The 24,727-nt window shown below is 41.2% G+C and overlaps 1 protein-coding gene across 12 annotated transcripts in view; it reads right to left on the bottom strand.

Moving 5' to 3' along the window:
- The window catches only part of LOC115112059 (MAP kinase-activating death domain protein), an 88,278-nt gene extending 68,898 nt beyond the window's left edge, over positions 1 to 19,380 (bottom strand). For all 12 annotated transcript variants that reach the window (XM_065011815.1, XM_029638769.2, XM_029638770.2 and 9 more), the window contains exon 1: positions 19,058 to 19,380. The gene's annotated coding sequence lies outside the window, so the exon portion shown is untranslated. The remainder of the gene's footprint in view (positions 1 to 19,057) is intronic.
- Between the last annotated feature and the right edge of the window lie 5,347 nt (positions 19,381 to 24,727).

The raw sequence follows: 24,727 nt of genomic DNA, 5'->3' as shown, positions 1-24,727 counted from the left end.
TTTGAAAAACACCTTGAGGATTGATTATAAAAAGCGTTTGCCATGTTTCTGTCGATATTATGGACATAATTTGGAAACATTTTCGGCGTCGTCGTGACCGCTATTTCCAGTGGATTTCTCAACATAACGAGACCAACAAAAGGAGGTTTTGGGTATAAAAAAATCATCTTTATGGAACATAAGGAACATTTGCTGTCTAACTGGGAGTCTCGTCAGTGAAAACATCTGAAGATCATCAAAGGTAAACGGTTAATTTAATTGCTTTTCTGATTTTCGTGACCAAGCTTCCTGCTGCTAGCTGGACATAATGCTATGCTAGGCTATCGATAAACTTAAAGAAACGCTTGCCTTGCTTTGGCTGTAAAGCATAATTTCAAAATCTGAGATGACAGGGTGATTAACAAAAGGCTAAACTGTGTTACACTATTTTTCACTTGTGATTTCATGAATATGAATATTTTCTAGTAATATTTTTTGACCGTTGTGCTATGCTAATTAGTGTAGTTGATGACAATTCTCCCGGATCCGGATGGGTAGTTCCAAGAGGAACCTCTTGGGGCTAGGGGGCAGAATTTTCACTTTTGGATAAATAGCGTGCCCAATTTCAACTTCCTGCTACTCATGCCAAGAATATAAGATATGCATATTATTCATAGATTTGGATAGAAAACACTCTGAAGTTTCTAAAACTGTTTGAATCATGTCTGTGTATAACAGAACTTATGTAGCAGGCAAAACCCAGAGGACTAACTGTTCAGATTCTTTTTTTTGCCTCTCTCTGTTCCCTGTGTTGTTATTGCCAAGGGATATTTCTTGGGAACCTGTTTTCAGTTCCTACCGCTTCCACTGGATGTCACCAGTCTTTGGAATTTGGTTGAGGTGCAATGAAGAAGTAGACCAACTAGGAACTGGGTACACTTTTGTGAGTTGCGCAAGACGTGAAAAGTGGCACTGGTTTGTTTTCATTCCTGTATTGAACACAGATTGCCCCGTCTACAATTTGATCAATTATTAACGTTTAAAAATACCTAAAGTTGTATTACAAAAGTAGTTTGAAATATTTTGGCAAAGTTTATAGGCTTTTGAAATATTTTGTAGTGACGTTGCGTTGCGTTATTTGTAAGATGTTTTTTTCTGGATCAAACTCGCTTTATAAATGGACATTTTGGATATATATGGACGGAATTAATCGAACAAAAGGACAAATTGTGATGTTTATGGGACATATTGGAGTGCCAACAAAAGAAGCTCAAAGGTAATACATGTTTTATATTTTATTTCAGTGTTTTGTGTAGCGCCTGCAGGGTTGAAATATGTGAACTCCTTCGTTTACTGCTAGTGCAGATGGTGCAGGCTATCAGATAATAGCTTCTTATGCTTTCGCCGAAAATATATTTTTTAATCTGACATGTTGGCTGGATTCACAACGAGTGTAGCTTTAATTGAGTATCTTACATGTGTGATTTAATGAAAGTTTGCATTTTATAGTATTTTATTTGAATCTGGTGCTCTGCATTGTCCCTGGCAATTGGCCAGTTGAGACATTTGCGTCCCGCCTATCCCTAACTAGTTTTAAATCCACTTCAATCAGTGTACTGTAGATGAAGTGGAGGAGACAGGTTAAATAAAGCCTTGAGACAATTGAGACATGGATTGTGTATTTGTGGAATTCAGAGGGTGAATGGGAAAGACAAAATATTTTAAGTCCCTTTGATCGGGGTATAGTAGTAGCTGCCAACAGAAAGGAGGCTCAGTATAGAAATTGCCAGAAGGAGAGCTTATTGTCACACTGCAGTAGATGTGAAGTAGAGGTGTAGATTTAACACAGAAATGCCACTGTTGGTGTTTGTGCATTTTCCTTGTAATCATACTTCCATGTGCGACGCAGTTATCAAGCACTAGTTAGCACTTTCATTTGCTAGCATCAACACACTGATGTACAGTTGAAGTTGGACGTTTACATACACTTAGGTTGGAGTCATTCAAACTAATGTTTCAACCACTCAACAAATGTCTTGTTAACAAACTATAGTTTTGGCAAGTTGGTGAGGACAAAGCAATTTGTCCAACAATTGTTTACAGACAGATTATTTTACTTATAAATCAAATCAAATTTTATCTGTCACATACACATGGTTATAATTCACTGGATCACAATTCCAGTGGGTCAGAAGTTTACATACACCAAGTTGACTGCCTTTAAACAGCTTGGAAAATTCCAGAAAATTATGTAATGGCTTTAGAAGCTTCTGATAGGCCAATTGACATCATTTGAGTCAATTGGAGGTGTACCAGTGGATGTATTTCAAGGCCTACCTTCAAACTCAGTACCTCTTTGCGTGACATCATGGGAATATCAAAATAAATCAACCAAGACCTCACAAAAGAAATTGTAGACCTCCACAAGTCTGGTTCATCCTTGGGAGCAATTTACAAACGCCTGAAGGTACCACGTTCATCTGTACAAACAATAGTACGCATGTATAAACACCATGGGACCACGCAGCCGACATACTGCTCAGGAAGGAGACGTGTTCTGTCTCCTAGAGATGAGCGTACTTTGGTAAAAAAAAGTGCAAATCAATCCCAGTACAACAGCAAAGGACCTTGTGAAGATGCTGGAGTAAACAGGTACAATAATATCTATATCCACTGTAAAACGAGTCCTATATCGACATAACCTGAAAGGCCGCTTAGCAAGGAAGATGCCACTGATCCAAAACCACCATAAAAAAGCCAGACTACGGTTTGCAACTGCATATGGTGACAAAGATCGTAGAGAAATGTCCTCTTGTCTGATGAAACAAAAATATAATTGCTTGGCCATAATGACCATCATTAGGTTTGGAGGAAAAGGGGGAGGCTTGCTAGCCGAAGAATACCATCCCAACCGTGAAGCACGGGGGTGGCAGCATCATGTTGTGGGGATGCTTTGCTGCAGGAGGGACTGGTGCACTTCACAAAATAGATAGCATCATGAGGGAGGAAAATTATGTGGATAATATATTGAAGCAACAGCTCAAGACATCAGTCAGGAAGTTAAAGCTTGGTCGCAAATGGGTCTTCCAAATGGACAATGACCTCAAGCAAGCATACTTCCAAAGTTGTGGCAAAATGGCAAAAGGACAACAGAGTCAAGGTATTGGAGTGGCCATCACAAAGCCCTGACCTCAATCCTATAGAACATTTGTGGGCAGAACTGAAAAAGTGTGTGTGAGCAAGGAGGCCTACAAACCTGACTCAGTTACACCAGCCCATTCAGGAAGAATGGGCTAAAATTCACCCAACTTATTGTGGGAAGCTTGTGGAAGGCTATCCAAAACATTTGACCCAAGTTAAATAATTTAAAGGCAATGCTACCAAATACTAATTGAGTGTATGTAAACTTCGGACCCACTGGGAATGTGATGAAAGAAATAAAAGCTGAAATAAATCATTCTCTCTATTATTCTGACGTCACACATTCTTAAAATAAAGTGGTGATCCTAACTGACCTAAGACAGGGAATGTTTACTAGGATTAAAAGTCAGGAATTGTGAAAAACTGAGTTTAAATGTCTTTGACTAAGGTGTATGTAAACTTCCAACTTCACCTATATATAGCCTTGGCTACATACTTTTATCACACAACAAAATGTGATTTCTTTCTTGTTGTATTAGCTAGCTGTCTATAAGCGCCAAACGTCATGCATTCCCCATTTGAAAGTGCAGTGTTGATCGCTAATACTAATCAAATTAGATAAAAAGGCAAGTATATAGTTTTCTATAGTCAGGATCGAGGGCAAAATGAACAGAGCAAAGTACTGAGAGATCCTTGATGAAAACCTGCTCGAGAGAGCTCAAGACTGGGGCGAAGGTTCACCTTCCAACAGGACAATGACCCTAAGCACACAGCCAAGACAACGCAGGAGTAGCTTTGGGACAAGTCTGTGAATGTCCTTGAGTGGCCCAGCCAGTGCCCGGACTTGAACCCGATCAAACATCTCTGGAGAGACCTGAAAATAGCTGTACCTCAACGCTCTCCATCCAACCTGACAGAGCTTCAGAGGATCTACAGAAAAGAATGGGAGAAACTCCACAAATACAGGTGTGCCAAACCCAGGAAGACTCAAGGCTGTAATCACTGCCAAAGGTGCTATAACAAAGAACTGAGTAAAGGGTCTGAATACTTGTGTAAATGTGATGTCAGTTTTTTTATTTGATAAATTAGCAAAAATTTCTACAAAACTGTTTTTGCTTTGTCATTATGGGGTATTGTGTGTAGAATGATGAGGGGGGAAAAGGATTTAATACATGTCAGAATAAGGCTGTAACCTAACAAAATGTGGAAAAAGTCAAGGGGTCTGAATACTTTACGAATGACTGATGCATTGTGGAGGCCATAGGGATGGCACAGTCCATCAGTCAGATGTGCCACTGAAATTTTAGACGGTTATATTAAGTAAGAACAATGATGCAACACTAATAAAAATATTATTATTTTATAACAAATGCGCTTTCTCCAGCATTGGATAGTAGTCGCAATCCACGGTTCAAACACACATCAGTGCGCTGTTGAATTGTCGCCTTTTCCTAGACCATGTTGCTATGTGCATAATAGCAAAGTTACCCAGCATATTGGTGTTGAGAACAATGCAGCGTAGGCAGTAGCAGAATGAGGAGATGACAAAACAGTCCTTGCCTTATTGTCTAAGAAAAGTGAGGAGAGAGGAAACCAACTTATTAGGTCTATAATCAGTAGCCTAACTGTTAAATGTGCCTGGCTTTATCAACAATATATCTACAGAAATAAGACAGATCCTGCTTCTGTTGCCTGTTTGAGTGTTTGACTGTTTGTTTAATAGCCTGCTGATTCTGTGAGCACCAAGCCTCATGCAATGAATGACATGTCAAGTAAACAACTTCCCAATTGTGGCTGTTTTTAATCTTTGCTTTGCTGTAAGAAAGGCTTTAAACTTTTTTCATTAGTACAGCCTCTCTGGTATTATTTATAATTGATTTAGTGTGATTTACACTTCCAAATTGTCCAAAAAATGTCATGTTGTTATTATTACTATTATTATGATCATAAGTAACGTCATTGTCATTAGCACCCTTAGGATAGCAGCCTTGTATAACCACCTGAGCTGTTGGCCTAAGAGCTCATCCTGTTTAGTCTGAATACCGTAACTTACGTCGGTCTACATTTCAATACTTATCTAGGCTACTGTATCAATCATTCATTCATGTCATCACATGTCATACAAGTCATTTATGATTTGAAATGCAATCAAACATTTTCGTTTTAAAATATAATAAAGCCAGCCTTGAATAATTAGTTTAAACAAACAAACCGTTCCATTACGGAAATTGCATTCACGAATGAATGCTCCTGTTTTGAGTCTTTGCTGTAATAAAGGCTTAACAAAAACACAATTTTACAGAGTCTCTGGTAGGCTTATAATATATTTAGTGTTGTTTACATTGTTCCAAAGGGTCAGAAAAATCATATTGTTTTCTATACAGCACCTGTTTGGCACAGATAACATGCACCCAGCTCTTGCTCCTTATCTTATCTTTCTTGTTCTCTAGTATTTTCCACAACTAGTCAAATGTATTCCACCCATCTGACTTTCCATTTACCTCCTGAGCAACCAGTAAACATTTCCCCATTCCCAGTTTATTTTTCACGTCCTCTGCATCTATTTTGCTGTCACATGTGTTATAGTCGGTTTTCAGTTTGTTATAACCAATTTATTTATGTTATGATATTCTATAAGTCAAGCCCCATATTCGGACCGGATAGGTTTTACTGGGGGAGGTCGGGAAATGTGATTATGTGCACAAGTATACAACACCATATCTGTCATTTTAGTTCTGTCCGAATCTCCCATGTCAGTATTTGTTTGAACAAATAACAACTCCAGCCAGAATAACCTACTGTTTTTGGTGAACTCCAATGTCCTCTGACAATACTAGTCCCGTGCGAATCGACATCCCTGTGTTTTGAGAGAAATGTCTGTGTTTGACAGCTTGCGGTTCGTGCAACAATAAATTATTCGAAAAATGTAACTTTGTGCTACGCATAAGCTTTATATATGAATGGCCTACATGTAGCCTATCAACTTTCACAGTGAATGCTTTTGTTTATATAATTGAATACTGCCAAATGCATCAGTAAAAACTATTGAGCCTATTAAATGCAAACCTTGCTGTTAGATAGGAAAGCAGCATAGCTGAACAAAACGTTTAGAAATTACAAATTCAGCGCTTCATTTGTAAATTGGGAGGTGCCGGGAAAAAAAGTGAGAGCAAAAGGGGGGGGGGGTGACCTGGGGAGTTCTGAGGTAACGAACGCATAAACAAATGAATAAATAAACTTCATAATAAAGCATTGCATGTATATCATTGCATTTGCATAGTAGCATAGAGCATTAGAGTAGAGGCGTGCGCTATCGTGCATACATTTATTTTGCCCCCCCACACCAAACACGGTCACGACACGCAGGTTAAAATATCAAAACAAACTCTGAACCAATGACATTAATTTGGGGACAGGCCGAAAAGCATTAAACATGTATGGCAATTTGCTAGCTAACGTTAATTTGTCCAATTTAACTAGCTTGCTGTTGCGAGCTAATTTGTCCTGGAATATAAACATTGAGTTGTTATTTTACCTGAAATGCACAAGGACCTCTATTCCGACAATTTATCCACACATAAAACGGCCAACCGAATCGTTTCTAGTCATCTCTCCTCCTTCTAGGCTTTTTCATCGTTTAATTTATATGGTGATCTAAACTTTCATTGTATTACCACGACTACCGGCAAAACAGTTAGTATTTCAATCACCCAAGTTGGTATAACCAATGAGGAGAAGGCACGTGGTTACCTGCTTCTATAAACCAATGAGACGGGAGAGGCAGGACTTGCCGCGCGATCTGCGTCAGAAATAGGAATGAGTTTTATTTTAGCCCTTGGTGTCGCAGACACTCGTTGGCACGCGCGAGCAGTGTGGGTGCAATAATTGAATAACGTGGATTTCTACATTTATTTTCCGACGCTCGCGTATGCGACGTGTCCAGTCTGGTCAGCATGTTACAGAAGTTGCACGCATGGGGAGATTTTTTTGTAGCCTAGGATCGGGGAAAATTTTGGCCTTTTATAAACTCATTTCATGCAGTTTTACATAATTTTACATGACTGGAGACTTCGGCATAATCTTTTTTTAATACCGCGAAAATTATCGAAATGGCAGGCTACTCTGACACTGAGAATCTGAGATCAATAAAAACGACCTTGTCTTGAATCCATCAATAGCCTAGGTCTAGGTGTGTGGAGCCACATTGTAGGCTACAATATGAGGAAATGAGTCCTAAAAATGCTTTCCAGTTTCACCCAATGATGCGCAACTCACTCGCGCTCTCTCTCTCTCTCTTTTGTAAAACAAAATAATTTGATACAAATATTTTGGTAGTGTACAGCATAGTCTTCTCTTTTCAGCAGGAGCCATTTGCTTTCCCTCGATTGTATTTGAAATATTGCTTAAGGCCCGTTTTGTCTGCAGCTGTTTGTTCACTGAGATTTGCCGCACGTTCCCGCCTGTAGGCTATTCCTTGTTATTGGGCTACAATCCACAGCGCAGCAATTTAAATAAGATATTGAACCTCTGTGGCTAAATTATAGGCTTTATCATGGTGTAGTAGGCTATTCTGAATTATTTCATTTATTTCTGAACAGACAGCAGTAATTCTATAACTTTGGCAAATGTATTTCCATTTTTAAGGGGTGCTGCAGTCTGTTCAGAACCCTTCAGGCAGCTATGAATCTATAAGAGAATAAATTATTAAGTGCAACGCTGGAGAGATGAGAGTTGCAGGCTCATGTCTATCAGAGCAGAGAGATGATAGAAAGTGAATCTCATTCTAGTTATGTGAGAGATACTGGCGCGCTTCTCACACAGCCACGCGTTGGTCTCAAACAATGTTACAATGTTGCGCAAACCCTAAACCCAGGCCCGCCCAACCCAAATTGATTCTTAGAATATTAGGCCCGGGCTGAAAATCCACTTTTTCACATAACAATTTTTGTGGGGTCAGGAGAATTAACGAAGAGGCAATTCGAATATACATGGAAGGCTTTTATTCACATTTTTACATTGCAAAAAGTGAAAATTATTTTTCATGCCAGGAGAGGTACCGGATCTGGCCAAATAGGTTCCAGAACAAAACAGTCCAAAACGGAGAGGTGCCACATCCTGTTCCGGTAGGATCCGGCTCAAAGTAGGCACTAGTTAACTTTCTCATCCATAGCTTTAAAACACATCAAGTGCAATTGCACTGCTTAGCTCACATCTGAAGGCTGGGGGGCATTTAGGACGTACGGCGGATCGCTAAAATATCCTAATGATTATGATCACACTTCCTCAATTCAAATATTATGGCGACACTATACCAAAGACTGTTCGGTGTGGTTTAGAATCTTGGGAACCAAGCTTGAATTATCAGTATGGCCCCATCACCTGGACATATACTGTAATTCTGTATCTATATTGTTCTCTAGTAATATTAGTCCTTTGCGAATAGGTCTTTAGCAGTGGTGTAAAGTACTTATGTAGTACTTAAGTAGTACTTTACTATTTATATTTTTGATTACTTTTACTTGACTTTATTCCAAAAGACAATAATGTACTTTTTACTCCATACATTTTCCCTGACACCCAAAAGTACTCTGCTTAGCAGGACAGGAAAATGGTCCAATTCACACACTTATCAAGAGAACATGCCTGGTCATCTCTACCGCCTCTGATCTGGCGAACACACTAAACACAAATGCTTACTTTGTAAATTATGTTGGAGTGTGTCCCTGGCAATCTGTAAAAAAAAATATATAAAACAAATAAAACAATTGTGCTGTCTGGTTTTGCTTAATATAAGGAACATGAAATGATTTATACTTTTACTTTTGATACTTAAGTATATTTTAGCAATTACATTTACTTTTGATACTTAAGTTTATTTCAAACCAAATACTTTTAGACTTTTACTCAAGTAGTATTTTACTGGGTCACTTACACTTGAGTCATTTTCTCTTAAGGTATCTTTACTTAAGTATGATAATTGGGTACTTTTTCCCACCACTGGTCTTTGGTCATACCTGTCACATAAAGAGGGCAAGGGTTGAGGGAATAGGGAATGTTTTTCCTAAACAAATTTCGGTAACATTTCAGATTTCGGTAACAGAACAGACAACTCTTGGTCGACCAAGAGTTTATTATTTTATTCGGGGACAGCCTAAACTCACATGAATATTTTTTATGACCACACCATTGTTGTGGTACGCCCTCACCATTCCAACACAGAAAAGCTGCTTTTTAACTAAAACATTTTTGAAATGGAAGGAAAACTATTTCACTCATATTGTATATTTCATAGAAATCTGGAAACCCTGGACAGTTACTTAAAGGGAGCTACGTTCATTGTGCATGACACCACAAAGTAATGCTTGCAAGGCCTGTGGCATTCTGGTATGCCTAACAGGTATCTGATATTCCCAGAAAAGCTGTGCTGATGTTGAATTATAAGCCCATCTGATGAGGCACTTTCCTAACGCTAGAGAGAGGGCATTTGCTGAGCTATAGTACTGCATTATCTCACAGACGACAGATCAGGTCTGTCAAATCATTTGTAGTGAGGACTGCAAACTCAAGTGTTTGAGAACATGAGAAGTAATCCAGCTAAACATTTATGGAGATGTAGCCCAAAGGACATGGGATTTGAAACGTGGAAATAAGCTTTCTACACATCCAACCTTTACAACTTCACCAACCCATGACTAAGACGTAGGAATTCAAAACACACGTTGCAAATTCAACATAATCAGGAAAAGTGACCAGTGAGTTTGTGTATCATAGGCTCTAGGTCTCATTGTGCCACATTCAAAGACCTAGTACTCCTCTTCTAAAAAAAAAAAAACATTTTGATAAGACGTATACTACTATCATAATGAAATACTCTGATTAGGAAGTGCTTGTGGAGAATCGCTTGGGCTGCAAGTTTCTCGCAGCGCTCGACCCAGCAAAACTATCAATCTGCCTCTATTGCAATGGGTGGAAATTAAGGCATGATTCAGTGATTAGAGCAGACACTTCTGCTCAGAAAGCAGTTTTTTCTAAGAGTCAAAATATCTCACAAATCAGCCTGTGGACAGAGATTTGAGATTGATAGCTGGGCTGACATTGTAAGTTAACAGGAAATGGGCCATTTGGATAGTAAATACGGCAAGACAAACATGTCTCCAAGTACCGTTTAGGCTACAGAACAGATTAACATACTAGAAGAGCCTGAAGCGACTTAATGGAGGCATGTGTCTGACATGTGAATTTGAAAACATATATATATTTCACCTTTATTTAATAAGGCCTATGACAAACTCATCTACACATACAGTGGGGCAAAAAAGTATTTAGTCAGCCACCAATTGTGCAAGTTCTCCCACTTAAAAAGATGAGAGAGGCCTGTAATTTTCATCGTAGGTACACTTCAACTATGACAGACAAAATGAGGGAAAAAAATCCAGAAAATCACATTGTAGGATTTTTAATGAATTTATTTGCAAATTATGGTGGAAAATAAATATTTGGTCACCTACAAACAAGCAAGATTTCTGGCTCTCACAGACCTGTAACTTCTTTAAGAGGCTCCTCTGTCCTCCACTCGTTACCTGTATTAATGGCACCTGTTTGAACTTGTTATCAGTATAAAAGACACCTGTCCACAACCTCAAACAGTCACACTCCAAACTCCACTATGGCCAAGACCAAAGAGCTGTCAAAGGACACCAGAAACAAAATTGTAGACCTGCACCAGGCTGGGAAGACTGAATCCGCAATATGTAAGCAGCTTGGTTTGAAGAAATCAACTGTGGAAGCAATTATTAGGAAATGGAAGACATACAAGACCACTGATAATCTCCCTCGATCTGGGGCTCCACGCAAGATCTCACCCCGTGGGGTCAAAATGATCACAAGAATGGTGAGCAAAAATCCCAGAACCACACGGGGGGACCTAGTGAATGACCTGCAGAGAGCTGGGACCAAAGTAACAAAGCCTACCATCAGTAACACACTACGCCGCCAGGGACTCAAATCCTGCAGTGCCAGACGTGTCCCCCTGCTTAAGCTAGTACATGACGTGTACTAGCCAGACGTGTCCCCCTGCTTAAGCTAGTACACTTTTTGGTAAAAACTAAACTTGTTGTGTTTGGAGGACAAAGAATGCTGAGTTGCATCCAAAGAACACCATACCTACTGTGAAGCATGGGGGTGGAAACATCATGCTCTGGGGCTGTTTTTCTGCAAAGGGACCAGGACGACTGATCCACGTAAAGGAAAGAATGAATGGGGCCATGTATCGTAAGATTTTGAGTGAAAACCTCCTTCCATCAGCAAGGGCATTGAAGATGACACGTGGCTGGGTCTTTCAGCATGACAATGATCCCAAACACACCGCCCGGGCAACGAGGGAGTGGCTTCGTAAGAAGCATTTCAAGGTCCTGGAGTGGCCTAGCCAGTCTCCAGATCTCAACCACATAGAAAATCTTTGGAGGGATTTGAAAGTCTGTGTTGCCCAGCAACAGCCCCAAAACATCACTGCTCTAGAGGAGATCTGCATGGAGGAACGGGCAAAAATACCAGCAACAGTGTGTGAAAACCTTGTGAAGACTTACAGAAAACGTTTGACCTCTGTCATTGCCAACAATGAGTATATAACAAAGTATTGAGATAAACTTTTGTTATTGACCAAATACTTATTTTCCACCATAATTTGCAAATAAATTCATAAAAAATCCTACAATGTAATTTTCTGGATTTCTTTTCTAATTTTGTCTGTCATAGTTGAAGTCTATGATGAAAATTACAGGCCTCTCATCTTTTTAAGTGGGAGAACTTGCACAATTGGTGGCTGACTAAATACTTTTTTGCCCCACTGTATTGGTTAGCCATTTTGCCTTCCCATCTAAAACAATTAAGGCTGGTTTATACCTTACGTACGCAACACAAAAACAGTACGCTAAATGAGAGCCTGCATTCTTGTGCAAAATGATGAATTGTTGGGCTGCGCATATGTGTAGGTTTGCTACGCAACACCATTTTACATAGCTACTTGTAGTTCTTCCACGCATCAGTACATAGGATATAAACTAGGCTTTAAGGCACAATTCATAAAGGAAATATCAGCATACTGAGTCTGTGTAAAACATGCTGGATCTGAGAGAAACAATTCTAGAAAGAAAGAAAATAGAAGTCTAACATCCTTGCTCAACGGGTCATGTGACCTGCTTGCTACACAGTCTATCATCTTTTATTCCGCCTACAGCCCTAGCATCAGCCCTGAGGTAATAACAATCAGCATAGTTGTCATAGCAACCCAACCCTGCTTCTTTCTTGCTCAGCTGTGTGTCGGCTATTCTTAAAATCAGAGAATGTTAGTGGGCAGGGCACCATGTTATCAGTGGCACCAAAGGTTTTATTATCTAGGCTAAGGGGCCATTTTACAAAATACGATGAGGTCAAATGAGGAAATTAACCATGACAGCTACAAAGCAAAAACCAGGAAGAATGTGGCCTATATATGGCTCTGGACTAGGCCTGACCAAACTTAGCACAGAACGGGAAGAGGACAAGTACCTCGAGTAGATTCAAAGAATAATGTGAATGGGTTCATCAAAAAAAATAAGGCTGCAATCTAAAATAGGCATGAATCCTGATGAGTTTCTCTGGCAGAATCTGTACATAACTGGCCTTTCACTGAAATGTAGCCGAATGTTTGATTACAGCAGCTCTAGTTCATTCAATTTCCTCAATGATGCCTGCAGCTCATTTGTTTAGTTGCTCCATTCACAATAAAGCCTAATTACCTACCCACAGGCCTCGGATATGGATAATGCTTAATTGTGTGCTCAACTTCAGGTCATGCCCTTACAATATTAAGCAGACGTCAAAGGCTGGTACAAACAATGTCCATGGAAGGTTATTCTCAGGTGTCAAAAAAGGCCCACTCCTATGAATGGTCAACAAAGCAACTAGGCCTATAAACGGTCTAGAATCATCATTTAAGATGCCACCGCAGGTACACCGGCCTAGCTTTTTTTCTATCAATAACACAGAGGAAATATTGCCTGAGCCTTCTTCACTGGTTTGTTTACCTTCCTTCTTGGAGTAGCATAATTAATTTACAAATGTGTGGGCGCTAATGCACTAGGGACCTCAGCAGTGAAGTGGCAGCAAATACCAAATCTATGTGGCCATGTAGAAACTGTGCACGCTTGTATCTTGTTCCCAGTAGCCTCCCTTAGATTTTTTAATTTAACCAGGCAAGTCAGTTAAGAACAAATTCTTATTTATAATGACGACCTACCCCGGCAAAATCCAGACAACACTGGGCCAATTGTGTGCCGCCCTACAGGACTCCCAATCCCGGCCGGATGTGATTCAGTCTGGATTCGAACCAGGGACTGTAGTGACGCCTCTTGCACGGAGATGCAGTGCCTTAGACCGTTGCGCCACTCGGGAGCCCTTCTTAATGGTGTTGAAATGTTGGCTCCACCTAGAAATCTATAACTCAGAAGCTATGCTTAGGCTTCATCTAGTGCCAGACCACGTGACCATTTAACAAAGTAGTCCAGTGCCTACAACTACTCAGTGCATTCTGCACTATAAACTAGATACATTTGCAAGTGGTGCCTTTGAAACTCCACCCAGAAAGACAAACATTCCACAACCAGATCAGCTTACCAGTAGCCTATATCTGACAAAGATGGTTGTGTTTGATCTGATGGGTGAAATATTAGCCTACTAGGCCTAAGTGAAATAGCCGTGCAACTTCTTATCTGGGAATATTGAAGACTCATGTTAAAAGGAACCACCAGCTTTCATATGTTCTCATGTTCTGCACAAGAAACTTAAACGTTAGCTTTCATACATAGCACATATTGCACTTTTACTTTCTTCTCCAACACTTTGTTTTTGCATTATTTAAACCAAATTGAACATGTTTCATGATTTATTTGAGGCTAAATTGATTTTATTGATGTGTTATATTAAGTTAAAATAAGTGTTCATTCAGTATGGTTGTAATTGTCATTATTACAAATAAATAAACAAATAAATAAAAATCGGCCGATTAATCGGTATTGGCTTTTTTTGGTCCTCCAATAATCAGTATCGGCGTTGAAAAATCATAATCGGTCGACCTCTACTGAAAACAGCCTGTAGCAGACTGCAAAAGACTCGTGTGTCATTCAGCTGCTAAATTTAAATGCCTCAAGGATCTAGACAACCATTACAAAATAATTCAAACCTGTCCAAGTAACAAACTACCATTAGGATGCCTTCCTCCAATTGGATTCAACTGTAATGAATATGATGTCATGAGGCTGAGATGGAATCTGTGTGCAAAAACTAGGGCTGGGAATTGCCAGGGAACTCATGATACAATATTGTCACAATACATAGTTGCCGAGAAGAGACGTATTGCAATTCGATGCTGCAAATGTATTGCTATTTGAGGTTCCAAATATATTGCTCAATATACACTATATTAACAAAAGTATGTGGACAGCCCTTCAAATTAGTGGATTTTTGGCCATTTCAACCCGACCCGTTGCTGACGTGAAAAAAATCGAGCACACAACCATGCAATCTCCATACACAAAAATTGGCAGTAGAATGGCTTTACGGAAGAGCTCAGTTACTTTTTAATGTGGCACAGTCATAGAAAGCCACCTTTCCAACAAGTCAGTTCGTCAAATATCTGCACTGCTAGAGCTGCCCCGGTCAACTAGAAGTGATGTTATTGTGAAGTGGAAAGGTCTAGGAGCAACAACGGCTTAGTCGCGAAGTGGTAGGCCACACAAGTTCACAGAATGGGACCACCGAGTGCTGAAGCGCATAGCGCGCACAAATCGTCGGTCCTCACTACAAACTGCCTATGGAAGCAATGTCAGCATAAGGAAATGTTCGTCGGAAGCTTAATGAAATGGGTTTCCATTGAGGAGCAGCTGCACACAAACCTAAGATCACCATGTGCAATGCCAAGAGTCCATTTGAGTGGTGTAAACTGCGCTGCCATCGGATTCTGGAGCAGTGTAAACGCATTCTCTGGAGTGAAGATTCACGCTTCACCATCTGGCAGTCCGACAAACAAATCTGGGTTTGGCAGATGAGAGGAGAATGCTACCTGCCCCAATGCATAGTACCATCTGCAAAGTTTGGTGAAGGAAGAATAATGGTCTGGGGCTGTTTTTCATGGTTCAGGTTAGGCCCCTTAGTTCCAATGAAGGGAAATCTTAATGCTACGGCATACAATGACATTCTAGGCGATTCTGTGCTTCCAACTTTGGGGCAACAGTTTGGGGAAGCCCTTTCCTGTTTCAGACCCTGTGCACAAAGCGAGGTCCATACGGAAATGGTTTGTTGAGATAGGTGTGGAAGAACTTGACTGGCCTGCACAGAGCCCAGACCTCAAGCCCATCGAACACCTTTGGGAGGAATTGGAACACCGACTGCGAACCAGGCCTAAATGTATACAGTTAAGGCCTAGCTAGGCAGTTAATTTCTGTCCAATATATAGCAAAACATTTAACTGCCACCTTCATTATGCCACATTAATGACAACACCAGAGTTTTTATATCTGGCCTGGAATTGAAGGCCCCCAGCATCAACATACAGGGCTGACAACATACACAATTTCCTCACCAAAACCAATAACCCTACTTCATTATAACGTCACTGTGTACACTATGCATAGCGTACGTCACTGTGTACACTATGCATAGCGTACGTCACTGTGTACACTATGCATAGCGTACGTCACTGTGTACACTATGCGTTGCATGTCGGGTTTCGACAGCGGGAGGAAATATGAATAAACATCTAAAAAAAGTTTTAACACTGACATATTGAAATAGGGTTATTGAAAATACAAATTTTAAAGTAGGGGTGACAGAGCTAGAGCTCCTGGTCAAGTTTACCAATCCAACAGCAACACTGACAAAATAGAAGATACACTGTAAACCATCTGACAAGAGGTGAGCTCTGGGTCAAGCAATCAAAGCCTTCCTTTCCCAGAGAGCAGAAAATCAGAGTAGGCTAGCATAATGACTGAACCATGTGAGAGAAAGCAGGTCCCCGCCAATCGAATGATCTTCACAGGCTAAATAATGGCCCAGGTTAAGGCAACAGCTGAATCTGGTCAGAGTGGTCGACTCTGCAGGTGGTACTGACTGGTTATGTAAGCATTGAGGGGAGATATGATTCACACAACATGCAAACCAACACTAACACTGAATTGCAACCAAAATGGAAAGGATGTAGCCTATTGCAGTGGCCTCACATTTTTAAATAGCCAGATTGTCTTGTCCAATAAAGGGACAATGTCTTGTTAGTTTTGCTGCGAACAAAACTAAAACTGCGGAGAGACACCTAGAAACATTGAAACATAAGTACACAAAAGTGCTGTACAGTCGGAAATATTCTGAAATACTGCAGTTTAAAATACCGCAGTTGCACCATTCACTGGAAATTGGTGCTCTTGATGGTATTTCAAAACATGAAAATGACTCCATCACACCAGCTGGCTGGCCATGGTCTTATAGTAAATAAACAAATGTGGCTATTTCGTCACCTCTCTTTTGGGCTGCCTAAAGGAACAGATCTTGATGTTGTGGCTAGTGTGTCTGCAATCAGACATAGGCCTAATATAATATATTAATTCTGCCTAGGTGCCTATATGTTATGCTTTCTATCAAATGAAGAAGACACTGACTAGTACAAGCAAAACTGCTTGAATAGTACTCACGCAAGTATTTAAGCTATAGGCTTGAGATTCTCTCATTCTTGCAATGTCATCATAATTTACCTGACGTGCAACTGCAGCTAGACAGTGCAAGACTCTTCTGCATGGGTGACAATATACATAATTGGTGACAATGGGTCAAAACGCCCTTGACCCCAAGATCCAAGGTAGCCTTTACCTTAACTAAAAATAGGGACTTTAGAAAGGTTTTCCCTCAAAGACCTCTGCGTAGCATCCACATCGTGTCTTGCTAGAAGCAGACTAACTCAGTGTGTGATTGCGGCCTATATGAGCGCCCCCCTCCTCGAGCATCTCATTGTTCCTGCATGAACGCCCCCCTAAGCACGCCATCTTCATGCTTGAGTGACACTTTTGATATTCTGGATATTCTGATTGTCTATGGATTAAAATGTGGGTCAAAAGGGAAATAAGTATTATCTGAGTTTGAAGGACACTTGTCTACATGTGTCTTAGCTAGCTAGCGATGTTGCACCTGCCTACCGCCAGCTGTGTACCGGGGGTCCGCCTAGCTAGCTAGCTTACTAGCTAGCACACCGTGTCCTTTGCTCCCTGCCGAACACCTGGCCTCGCCGTCGTTAACAGATCTGTGGGAAAGCAGTGTCCGACAGGCGGGGGCGAAGTACACCGTCCACTGGTGTCCTAGCTATTGTTAGCTACCTATTCCGCCAGCCAGCTAGCACCCAGTGTCCTTCACTAACACCTGCCCTCGCCTTCATTAACAGAACTGCGGGAAAACAGTGCCTGACAGGCGTGAGCGAAGTGCAGTCTACTGGTGTGCTAGCTAGCTACCTATCCCGCCTGCTGTGTACAGGAGTCCTAGCTAGCTAGATAGCTAACACAGTATACTTCGCTCCCACCTACCCAAACAACTGCCTCGCCATCGTTAACAAAACTGCGGGAAAGCAGTGCCTGATAGTCAGGGCGAAGGACACCGTCTACCTGGTGATGGTACGTTTGATCCCGGAGCTCTGAGGCACGTGTCAAAATAGCTAAGCAGTGTACTTCAAAGCAGTGTGCCAATCTCTGTATCAATTTATCAGAGCATGTGATCAATGACATCCGAAGCTCCGTTGCACCACCACCTGGTTGGTTTGGTATTGGTTTGGTAGAAGACAAAAAGGCTAGTTGCGCACATGCTAGGGATGTGGGACATCATCTCTAACAATTTGGCAGCTTTAAATTATTTTGACCAGCAGGTGCCAATAGTAACTGTGTTTGTTGGTCAAAGCCTAGAGTAACTAACCTATTTTCGACAGAATTGGGTGGAAAACCTCAAAGCTTAGTTTCCCCATCACTAGGGGTGGTAGGTAGCCTAGTGATTAGAGCGTTGGGCCAGTAACCAAAAGGTTGCTGGATGGAATCTCCGAGCTGGCAAGGTAAACATCTGTCGTTCTTCCCCTGAACAAGGCATTTAACCCACTGTTCCCCGGTAGTCCGTAATTGTAAATAAGAATTTGTTCTTAACTGACTTTCCTAGTTAAATTTAAAAAATAAAATACGGAGGTTTTATCAGCGGTTGGCGTCCAATATTACAGTGCATTTCCGCCACCTACTGTACTGGAGCGACTAACTCCAGCTTTTGTACCAGAGTCCTATCTTAAAAATGGATCAATCGAAGTATAAAGAGGGGTGCAGGAACGCCCTGAATTGCGGGCCGCAATGGCACCCTTCTCGGATAACTACATAGCCTGGGTTGCTGGCTAGATAGAGCTTAGTTATGATACTACCTCACACTGTCTTGACGGAATAATGACGAAGACCGTGGTGAAGGTGATTTAATTATGTTTAACGGAAAAGCTACCGGCAAATGGTTAACAAGTACCATACAATGTTTAATTACAATTTCAATAAGGACGTGGATATTCTATCTACAACGACCTGCATTTAATTATTGTTCCAGTATTTAGCTGATTATTACCATCTATAAATAATCAGCATCCTCCAGAACACAGTTACAGAGCAAACCAACTCCATCACTCATACGTACGTCACGAGTGCATTAGCTAACAGCTATCGTAAGTAGCTAACCTTAGACAGCCAGCTACTTATGATAGCTAACGTTAGCTACTTATGATAGCTATCTTCAAGTTTGTTTACCCTGGCAAGTAACATATTTTATCGTCAGTACTAATTGACGTTGTCGCATTTGTGAAATTTGCTACCAAGAAAGATGCGAATAGAAAAATGCAAGAACATCTTACCAGTATGTTAGCTAGGTGGCTAGGAATACCCGCTAGCTAGTTAGCAGTCGTCGTCGGCCTGGTATGTTATTGATGGTAGAATGAAAGCCAGTGAGTGAGATGAATTGAGACGTATTTCAAATAGCGAGATGTAATATGTATCCTGGATCCATTTTCCAGAGATGGTGATTCAACAGCTCTTCAATGTGTGCTTTAAATCCACACCTAATTGTAGACTGTGAAATGCTTGCTCGCATATGATTATTGGCTTAAAACCTGTCTTCATAACATTTCCACCAGATCATCTGCAGGGACTGGATTTCCGCGGATGGGGGCAGACTGTACCATTGTGACACCTATGTGACTCTAGCCACAATAACGATTAGCCACAAAAGTGGAAATTGCTGTTCGTCTTCAAACTAAAAGTCCCTCGTTGAAAGTGATGCAAATATTTCGGTCATGTCATATTTTGACGACATAATGTTTAACAAGTGGGACTGTTATACACATTTAACAATCAATTGAAATCGCACTGTGGATGTATAAGACTTCCTAATTACATTGGGGGCATACTTATTTAACTGTAAAGCCTTACCTATGGCTTGTGGATCAATGAAATAGCGTATCAGTCTTATTTTTTTACCTTTTATTTAACTAGACATGTCAATTTAAAAAATATATATTATTTACAATGACAGCCTACTAAAAGGTCCTATGGGTACGGGGGCTGGGATTAAAAAATATATATATATGACAAAACATAACACTACATAAAGAGAGACCCAAGACAACAACATGGCAGCAACACATGACAACACAGCATGGCATCAGCACAACATGGTAGCAGCAGAGAACAGGGTACAAACATTATTGGGCACTGACAACAGCACAAAGGGCAAGAAGGTAGAGACAATAATACATCACGCGAAGCAGCCACAACTGTCAGTAAGAGTATCCATGATTGAGTATTTGAATGAAGAGATTGAGACAAAACTGTCCAGTTTGAGTGTTCGTTGCAGCTCGTTCCAGTCGCTAGCTGCAGCAAACTGAAAAGACGAGCGACCCAGGGATGTGTGTGCTTTGGGGACTTTTAACAGAATGTGACTGGCAGAACGGGTGTTGCATGTGGAGGATGAGGGCTGCAGTAGATATCTCAGATAGGGGGGAGTGAGGCCTAAGAGGGTTTTGCAACGGGTATACAGAGATGACCAGTTTACAGAAGAGTATAGAGTGAGTGCAGTGATATGTCCTATAAGGAGCATTGGTGGCAAATCTGATGGCTGAATGGTAAAGAACATCTAGCCACTCGAGAGCATCCTTACCTGCCGATCTATAAATTACATCTCTGTAATCTTGCATGGGTAGGATGGTCATCTTAGTCAGGGTTAGTTTGGCAGCTGGGGTGAAAGAGGGACAATTACGTTAGAGGAAACCAAGTCTAAATTTAACTTCAGCCTGCAGCTTTGATATGTTTATTTATTTTTATTTAACTAGGCATATGTGCTGAGAGAAGTACAGTGTACCGTCTAGCCAATCTCGAAACCCTCAGATGTAGTAAACACACATGTGGGGAGAGGGGTAATTCTTCTTACCAAACCACATGACCTTTGTTTTGGAGGTGTTCAGAACCAGGTTAAGGGCAGAGAAAGCTTTGTTGTAGAGCGTTTAACACAAAATCCAGGGAAGCCCCAGCTCAGTCTACTCAGTGACACCCACAGAACAACATCGAATAGTTTACACAAATATTAGCACCATAGCTCTTATTGTAGGACTTTGACTGTGGGCCTGTTGTGCATATTTATATTCATATTGCACTGTATAGCCTTACCTATGGATTGTGCATACATTAAATGGTGTATCAGTCTACTCAGTGACACCTAGGGCCACAGATATGAGGTGTAGCTCTTATTGCAGGACATTGACTGTGGGAAATCACTTGTACAGTACAATATGAATGTCAATACGCACAAGAGACTGACGGGGAGGTGATTTCCCACAGTCAAAGTCCCACAATATGAGCTACGACACTAATATTTGTGAAATCCTTCAGTTGTGTTCTGTGGGTGTCAAAGAGTAGACTGATACCCCATTTTATTGATCCAGGATCCATAGGTAAGGCTGTACTGTGCAAAATGAATGTCCAATACACAGTGGCTTAATTGGTAAGCTTAATGTGGCTCATTTCACAGTGGTTTCAAATAAAAATCTAATCACATTTATTTGTCACATGCGCTGAATACAACAGAAATGCTTACTTACAAGCCCCTAACCAACAATGCAGTTTAGAAAATAGGAATAAGAAACAAGTAACAAGTAGTTAAAGAGCAGCAGTAAAATAACAATAGCGAGACTATATACAGGGGGTACTGGTACAGAGTCAATGTGCCGGGGCACCGGTTAGTCGAGGTAATATGTACTGTACATGTAGGTAGAGTTATTAAAGCGACTATGCATAGATAATAACAGAGAGTAGCAGCGGAGTAATAGAGGGGGGGCAATGCAAATAGTCTGGGTAGCCATTTAATTAGATGTTCAGGAGTCTTATGGCTTGGGGGTAGAAGCTGTTTAGAAGCCTCTTGGACCTAGAGTTGGCACTTCAGAGTCCCGCAATATGAGCTACGATGCTAATATTTGTGTAAACTCTTCACTGTTCTGTAGGTGTCACTGAGTAGACTGACACCCCATTTCATTGATCCCCAATCCATAGGTAAGGCTGTAAAGGGAATTACAAGTATGCCCCAAATGCAATTCTGAAGTCTATTTGTATCCATTTGCATCACTTTCAATGAGGGGCTTTTTTTGTGGGTAATCCTTACTATGGCTAGCTTCACATAGGTCATTGGGAAAACGGGACAGGGAGCTTGAATGTCTCTTTGCTGCCACTACAGCAGCACACACCATTTATTTTTTAACATGTATTTGTCAAATGATTGCATTGTGTAACATTGGGTGGATGTGTTATTGCCAGTTCTTAGTCCAATATTGAATGCAGGGCCTAATTCATTGAAATTAGTTAATGGGCAAAAAGGGTCTCCTAAATGGCCAGAAATATTGTAAGGATTGTGTACTTTAAGGAGAAAACATTGTGTACTTTAAGGAGAAAACAGTCAACACTGAATTCATTAGCAACTAAAACTTGATTAGTGTACTTTTAATCATCATTACAATGTATACTGAACAAAAATATAAATGCAACATAAAACAATTTAAGATTTTACTGAGTTATAGTTCATATAAGGAAATCAGTCAATTGAAATAAATGAAGTAGGCCCTAATCAATGGATTTCACATGACTGGGCAAAGGTGCAGCCATGGGTGGGTGTGGAAGGGCATCATAGGCCCAGCCACTGGAGGGCCTGAAAGGGCATAGGCCCAGCCACTGAGGGGCCTGGAAGGGCATAGGCCCAGCCACTGGAGAGCCTAGGCCCAGCCACTGGAGGGCCTGGGAGGGCATAGGCCCAGCCACTGAGGGGCCTGGAAGGGCATAGGCCCAGCCACTGGAGGGCCTGGGAGGGCATAGGCCCAGCCAATCAGAAATAGTTTTTCCCCACAGAAGGGCTTTATTACAGAGAGAAATACTCCTGTTTCATCAGCTCACAACCGCCGACCACATGTAACCACACCATCCTAGGACCTCCATCCGGCTTCTTCACCTGTGCCCAGCCACTGAGGGGCCTGGAAGGGCATAGGCCCAGTCACTGGAGGGCCTGGGAGGGCATAGGCCCAGTCACTGGAGGGCCTGGGAGGGCATAGGCCCAGCCACTGGAGGGCCTGGAAGGGCATAGGCCCAGCCACTGGAGGGCCTGGGAGGGCATAGGCCCAGCCACTGAGGGGCCTGGAAGGGCATAGGCCCAGCCACTGGAGGGCCTGGGAGGGCATAGGCCCAGCCACTGGAGGGCCTGGGAGGGCATAGGCCCAGCCACTGGAGGGCCTGGGAGGGCATAGGTCCAGCCACTGGGGGGGGGGCAGGCCCAGCCAATCAGAAATAGTTTTTCCCCACAGAAGGGCTTTATTACAGAGAGAAATACTCCTGTTTCATCAGCTCACAACCGCCGACCACATGTAACCACACCATCCTAGGACCTCCATCCGGCTTCTTCACCTGTGCCCAGCCACTGAGGGGCCTGGAAGGGCATAGGCCCAGTCACTGGAGGGCCTGGGAGGGCATAGGTCCAGCCACTGGGGGGGCCAGGTCCAGCCACTGGGGGGGCCAGGCCCAGCCAATCAGAAATAGTTTTTCCCCACAGAAGGGCTTTATTACAGAGAGAAATACTCCTGTTTCATCAGCCTCACAACCGCCAACCACGTGTAACCACACCATCCTAGGACCTCCATCCGGAACGGTGGCTAGTCTCAGACACAGGTGAAGAAGCCGGATGGAGGTCTTAGGATGGTGTGGTTACACGTGGTCGGCGGTTGTGAGGCCGGTTGGATATACTGCAAAATTCTCTAAAACAACTTGAGGTGGTTTATGGTAGAGAAATTAACATTCCGTTCTGGTGGACATTCCTGCAGTCAGCATGCCAATTGCACACTCCCTCAAAACATCTGTGGCATTGTGTTATAACAAAACTGCATATTTTAGTGTCCTTTTGTCTCCAGCACAAGATGCACCTGTGTAATGATCATGCTATTTAATCAGCTTGTTGATGCTTCACCTGTCAGCTGGATGGATTATCTTGGCAAAGGAGAAATGCGCCATAACAAGGACGTAAACAAATTTGTGCACAACATTTGAGTGAAACATTTTGTGCATATGGAACATTTCTGGGATTGTTTATTTCAGCTCATGAAAGATGTGACCAACACTTTACGTGTTGCGTTTGTATTTTTGTTCAGTATATTTGGGAGCTGTCACTAAGCATAATTTAAATGACAAGAATAGACCCCAAACGGACTAGAACTATAATTGCATGAAGCCTACTGTGTAATACAGTAAATGGTTGTCAATACAGTAAAATGCCAAGGTAGTTTCCAACTTAACCAAATTCATTCTGTATTTACAAGCTCTTCTGATTTAAAAAAAATGTATAAATAGCAACAGAACTGTTGACTGCTCTATTTGACCACAGAACACCAAACACACAAGTGTGGGTGAATAAATTCCCAGCACCGGTTTACTGGCCGTGCTACATTTAAGAGAACTAATTAATTTCTTTCACCTAGTGTTGAAATATTTATAAAAGCAGCATAGAAAAAAAAACTAGGAACAATTACAATTTATTAATGTTGTATGAGCTTAAATCACTTTGAAATTGTAATAAAAACAAAAAAAATCGGGAAAATATTTGTTTCGGAAACATTATCTGGCAATAGGCTACAATATTTTTGTTTTAATTTATACATATAAAAGAATATAGAAGGTCCTAAAGTTGTTAAAAAAAACATTGACATAAGTTTGCATTTGACAATATTGTTTACAGCTTCACCCTTTTAAGATGTAGAGAAGGGAATTAAATGAGTTCTGCACACCAGAATGTCGTAAATTCTATTAATCAACTTTCAGTTACCAACAGTATTAACAATAATTTCAAGGAACATTGTGTATGCCAAACAACTGAAAACACTATTTAGACCTAAGACTCCATACCATTAAATCGCATACCTTGTGTTAATGCTTTAGTTTTCTATTAATATTGAAAATACTGAAATAATGTAATTTCAATGCAGACAATCATTCACTGGTATGAG

This window comes from Oncorhynchus nerka, linkage group LG27, assembly GCF_034236695.1.
Source record: "Oncorhynchus nerka isolate Pitt River linkage group LG27, Oner_Uvic_2.0, whole genome shotgun sequence".
NCBI lineage: Eukaryota > Metazoa > Chordata > Actinopteri > Salmoniformes > Salmonidae > Oncorhynchus > Oncorhynchus nerka.
The sequence above is the reverse complement of the archived record's forward strand: the minus strand, read 5'-3'. Positions and strand labels throughout refer to the sequence as shown.